The sequence below is a fragment of the Chelonia mydas genome, chromosome 11 (assembly GCF_015237465.2).
Source record: "Chelonia mydas isolate rCheMyd1 chromosome 11, rCheMyd1.pri.v2, whole genome shotgun sequence".
NCBI classification, from domain to species: domain Eukaryota; kingdom Metazoa; phylum Chordata; order Testudines; family Cheloniidae; genus Chelonia; species Chelonia mydas.
This window is the reverse complement of record NC_051251.2, coordinates 78,927,310-78,933,309: the sequence shown is the minus strand read 5'-3', so window position 1 is coordinate 78,933,309 and position 6,000 is coordinate 78,927,310. Positions and strand designations below refer to the sequence as shown.

At 56.1% G+C, this 6,000-nt stretch overlaps 1 non-coding gene across 1 annotated transcript; it reads right to left on the bottom strand.

Moving 5' to 3' along the window:
• Positions 1-4,654: 4,654 nt before the first annotated feature.
• TRNAS-CGA lies at positions 4,655-4,736 on the bottom strand. The gene has a single exon. It is a non-coding gene; the product is annotated as a tRNA-Ser (tRNA).
• Positions 4,737-6,000: the final 1,264 nt, after the last annotated feature.

The following is a 6,000-nucleotide window of genomic DNA, read 5'->3' as shown; positions in this document are numbered from 1 at the left end:
AGCAGTGCTGCTACCAGGACTGGCGCAGACCAGCCGAGGAGAGACGCCTCTGGGTGCCCCTAAGCTACGACGGAGACTGACTCCATGTGTGAGAGGGGATTTGGTGTGTGGGGTTTGTGGTGAGTTCTGGGCTTTCCATCAGCTGCACAGCTATTTGAAGGTGGGAGGGGCTGATCAAACTCCTCATGTTTTTATTTGGGTTGCTCAAATTCTTATCTTCAAATACATATGTAAGCAGAGTCAGGATGAGCTCCACCCTGACATCTGGTGGTGAGGTGTGGCAAGTTGTGGAAAAGAACTTCAGGGGCTGATCTCATTTGCATAGGCACACCCACCCCGCCTAGACTGAGGCCATAGCTGCCCAAATGGTCACTTGGGCTTCTATGGGATCCCCAGGGTCTCTGTTACTGGGGCAGGAAGAATAAATTGTTATTACCCTGATTATGGGAAACAAGGACAGTGGAACTGCACTTGGCCTTTTGTTATGATGGAGGGACTCGGCATCAACTAAGTAGCACTCGCTAGGCAAGGGACATGGGCTCCAAAACTCTGTGAATTGAGAGAGGCTTGAGACAGGCATTAGCATCTGGTGGTGTGGGCCCCTTTGTGAGGTATGCTTACCTGGGTGGCAGGATTGACACCAATTGCACTGCTGTCTCTCTCCGCTGTGGAATGACAGAGCTAATTTTGGGTCTATTAAGAGTCTTGCTACAGGTGCTGTGCTGAATTCACTTTGGCCTTATGGTGCCCCAGCACTAAGGCTCCCACTACTCTGAGCTGAAATCACTGAGCACTGTGTCAAGTAGTGGGGAGCCGGAAGATCTAGGGTGCAGTGGTGCTGTTTGTGAATAGGCTGGCGGAGCGTTTGTGAGACGGCGAGTGGAGCCAAGCTGTTCGTGAGATGACGGAGCGGAGCAGAGCCGTTTGTGAGACAGCAGAGCCCTGTGGGGCAGTCAGCTTCAGGACACGTAAGGTGCCCCTTACCTCTTTTCCCCCCCCACAGGCACATTTTTAGCTGGACTGGGGAGTAACACTCTGCAGATGAACTTTTGAACTCTGGGGCTGGACCTTTTGGACTTTGGGTGATTTTTTGGATTGCTGGACTCAAGAGACGTTTGGGTTCTGGGACTCAAGAACCCGAGGGAAAGGATGTGGCCCAATTTGCTGGGGTGGGTCTTTGCTCATGGTTTGGTTAATGAACACTAGTTGTGGTGTTTTCCCAATTTAATGCTGATGTCGTTTACCTCATGTTATTAAAGATTCTCTGCTACACCGAGACCCTGTGCTTGCGAGAGGGGAAGTATTGCCTCTTTGAGGCACCCGGGGGTGTGTAGGATTTTCCCAGGTCACTGGGTGGGGGCTCGAGCCAGTTTTGCATTTGCTTTGATGAGAGGGGACCCCTGTGTACTGAACCCGGCCCTTGCTGCTATCAACGTGGCCTGGCAGAAGGGTCACACACACACTGGGGCTTTCATGTTTCTTTTGACTCATTCTTCCCCACCCCAACAAAGATCCCCATGTTCCATGTTGCCAAAGAACACGTTCCACTCGCTGCTGGCTGCCCGGGGCTGTGTTTGTCTCTTTGTTCACCAGATTTCATGGGCACTGTCTCCTCCTGGTCTGCGCTGTGCTCATTGTGCCCTGTGCTGGTGTTGGAGCCCCTTTCCCTGCCCAGGCCATAGAGGGGGAGCCTGCTACAGCCTCAGCTCAGGAGTCAGACCTCTGGAGCAGTGCCGGCTCTAGCTCTAGAGATGGCTGGGTCAGTCCCCGGTGAACTGGCCACAGTGGCGCCATCACACTTATAAGTGGGAAAAACCTTCTGCAAAGTTAAGCGAGGTTTTGTCTTTATTTCCCACTGCTCTGAGTGGAGGTTCAGTGGACTCCTAACACATTGACCCAGCCCTGTTTCCTCCCACAGGCACCTGGCTTCACAATGGACGGAGCGACCCACTGAGATAATTTACTCTCAGGATCACAGAGGCTAGGAGCTAAGGGGATAGAAGAGGTTTCTGCTAGAGTGATAGATGGGAGTCTTCCCAGATCATAGTGAGGTGGACACCAGAGACTACAGAAGACCAGCTGATAGTCCCCCATGGGATATTTCCCTGGTGTCTCAGGACACAGTCTGAGCTGGGATACTTTGCCCTAGCCCAGAGCCAGGGGCAGATTCTCTCTCCATTGAAAGAGGCTGTTGGGAAAGTGAAGATTGGAGCCTCGTTATCAGCATCAAAAAATTCCACATTCCCCCTTCATAGTCCAGAGAAATCCAGATCCTCTCAGGGGGCAGGGGCAGGAGGCTGAGAGGGGAGGTGAGAGCCTGGTACTGGTCCCAGTCACACTCCTCAGAGAAATGTCTGATCCATTCCTTCCTCCGCAGATTCTCTGCTCCCCCCCACCCCCAGCCCAGCACTCCCCATCCATCACCTCCACCTCCCAGTAACCTCTCCCCAAGGTGAACCCCTCATAGCCCAGCACACAGGCCCTAGAGTCAAATCTCTCTGGCTTGTTGGGCAGATTCTGACAGGTGTGTCCCCATCTAACACTTTTCCAATCCTCAGACAGGCCGATTTGGGGAGGATCCCTGTCTGGATCCAGAGTCACAGTCAGGGGTTGGCAACGTATCTGTACATGGACACAGTGGCCAGTCAGGGTAAGCCACTGGTGGGCCGGAACGGTTTGATTACCTGCAGCATCCGCAGGCATGGAGCCCCACAGCTCCCAGTGGCCGCGGTTCACTGCTCCAGGCCAATGCGGGAAGTGGCACGGGCCCAGGGATGTGCTGGCTGCTGCTTCCTGCAGCTCCCATTGGCAGGGAATAGTGAACTGCGGCCACTGGGAGCTGCGGGGCTCTGTGCCTGCGGACACTCCAGGTAAACAAACTGTCCTGGCCCGCCAGCGGCTTACCCTGACGGGCTGGGAGCCAAAGGTTGCCGACCCTGGTCATGGTCACTGTAGGGATGAGAGAGAATCAGAGAGTTAGAGGTGGAGCCCAGCAGGCTCAGGGAGTAACATCAGCGCCACTGGAGACAGGAGTGGAGCAAACCTCACAATCCGCGTGGTCACTACAGGTCTGTGCAACTGCCCCCCCGCCCCAGTGGCAGTCTGTGGGGGGAGGCCTGGCAGCCCCCTCCCCAGCCACAGTCCGTGCGTGCCCAGCAGTCTGTGTGTGTCTCAGCAGCCCCCTGCTCACTCCCACGTGAAGCCCAGATCGGGCTGAGCTGGGCCTCTGGTTTGTTTGATCCCTGAAGGGTTTTCTGGGCACTAACTGGGACCCCAAGTTTCTCCTAATTTGAGGAAATCCCTGTGAAAACTCACCTTTTCCGGGGGTCTGTTTCACACCCTCGGCCAGAGACGTTCCCCATTCTTTCTCCAGTTCAGCTGGCAGCAGGTCTCGTGCGAGGGGCGGGGGAGAGCTGAGATTTCAGGCTGCCGTGTTATGGCGGGATTGCTGCGATTAACTGGCTGAATGTGCTAATTCTGAGGACGAAACGGGGAAAGGGGCAGAGACCGAGAGTCAGGGAGTGAAATGGAGAAAATACAGGAAGCATTTTGAGCAAGGGCGAAGTGCAATGACCAGAATCCAGAATATTCTCTGCACCCCTTGTCTAACTCTGGGCCTGATTCTCTTCCGCATTGACGGCCCTTTCCCTGTCTCCGGCGGTGTCTGGAGGGCTTTATGCCCTGTCCAGCCCCTTCACACTGCCAGGAAGGGAGAGGTGTTATGGACTCTTCGCCCAAACAGGAACCAGGCCCTGAGTCACCTTCATCCTGGGTTTCCGATGACCCCGAGAAGTTGGGGGGCCACCGGTGCCTAGACGGTGGCCCTGCCACAGAGGCCCCGCCCCCAGTCATCCTCTTCCCCCGAGGCCCCCCCCACCCACTGTTCACTCCTCTGGCCCCCAAGGTCCCCCGACCTGCCCCTCGCTCCTCTCCGCCTCTTCCCCCAAGACTCCACTCACCCCCTCTTGCTCCTCTCTGCCCCTTTCCCCTAAGGGGGGCTACCGGGGGGCCATGGGCCAGGCACCCGTCCCTTTTCTCTGTCTCTGGTGAGCGGGGGGCCGTGGGGTCCTTGGGGAAGGAGGTGGAGCAGGACAGGAAGAGGCCGAGAAGACGGGGCCGCGGGGAAAAGGCCGAGGGGGGGTGGGGCGCAGGTTTTGGGGGAAGAGGCGGAGGGGGGGATGGGATGAGGAAAAGCAAGAGCAGGGCATCGGGCTAAGAGGCAGAGGGGAGGGGGGTGCAGGCGGGGCCCCCACTTCTCTGGAGCTTCACTTCCAGCGCTCAAAAGATGACCACAGGCCCACGGGCCTCCGGAGGGGAGACCCGCCCCACATCCCCAGTGTTTCCCCCCCACATGGACAGCCTTTTGGGGGAGGCTCAGCCTCCCCTGGCCTCTTCTACGGGCTGCCCGTGCTCAGCTCCTTCCACGCTCGGGAGAGGGGCAGCACCCAGGAGTGGGGCTTAGCCGGGGGCGCTGGGTGAGGGGCAGAGGCCTCGGGAGCTGAGACCGCAGGGACACAGCGTGAGGCACCATCCCAGGCATCCCCATGAAAGGAGCAGAACAGGGTTTACTTGGGGTGGGGAGTGTACGGAGAGCGTCCCAGGGTCGGTGGAGATGTATTGCCCTTGTGAGCAAGTGTGGCTAAAACACAGGCCTCGCTGTGAGCAGGATTTGAACCTGCGCAGGGAAACCCGCTTGGATTTCGAGTCCAACACCTTAACCGCTTGGCCATCACAGCTGTGAGTGACGTGACCCCCAAGGCCCGAGAAACTGATAAATAATCACCGTGCCCAGGCCTGAAGTCCTCTGAAACACAGAATTCAAACAGGAAACCTGGCTCCCAAAGCACAGGGGATTTGGGGTTCTCGTTGCTCAGCCATGTGGTTAAACATCAAACCAACCCCCTCCTGTGGGGCCTGTAATTGTTTAAAGAGAGGGACATGGAGACAGGGAGAGGTTCACTGACCTGCAACTGGACCGAGATCAACTCCCCTCAAACCAGCTCATTCCTCACCGGTTTCTGAACGGTCATCACGTCCTACAGACGTTTGCTCATTCCTGCCCTGGGCAGAAGAAAACCCCAGTGCCCTGGAGGTGACAGGCCCGGACTGTGTCCCCAGAGTCCCGGGGCATCGTCCCTGCCCTGAGGCTCTGGCTGCACTGGGGAGTTTACAGTGGTAGTCTCTAGTGGAGCGGCTGGAAGCCGACGGGAGGGAGCTCTCCACCCTCAACGAGCAGCCATAGCCATGTTGGCAGGAGAAGCTCTCCCAGCAACATAGCACTGTCCACACCGGCGCTTAGGTCAGTGTAACTTGTGTCACTCGGGGGTGGCTTATTCACACCCCGAGCCACATACGTTCTACCGACACAAGGGGGAGTGTAGACGCAGCCTTAGCAGAGAAGCGATTAAGATCCACTTCCTGGACACTACAGTGCTAATAAACGATGGTCACATAAACACCACCCTATACCGGAAACCTACTGACTACTATTCCTACCTACATGCCTCCAGCTTTCACCCTGACCACACCACACGATCCCTCGTCTACAGCCAAGCTCTGCGATACAACCGCATTTGCTTCAACCCCTCAGACAGAGACAAACACCTACAAGATCTCTATCAAGCATTCTTACAACTACAATACCCACCTGCGGAAGTGAAGAAACAGATTGATAAAGCCAGAAGAGTTCCCAGAAGTCACCTACTACAGGACAGGCCTAACAAAGAAAATAACAGAACGCCACTAGCCGTCACCTTCAGCCCCCAACTAAAACCCCTCCAACGCATTATTAAGGATCTACAACCTATCCTGAAGGATGACCCAACACTCTCACAAATCTTGGGAGCCAGGCCAGTCCTTGCCTACAGACAGCCCCCCAACCTGAAGCGAATACTCACCAGCAACCACATACCACACAACAGAACCACTAACCCAGGAACCTATCCTTGCAACAAAGCCCGTTGCCAACTGTGCCCACATATCTATTCAGGGGACACCATC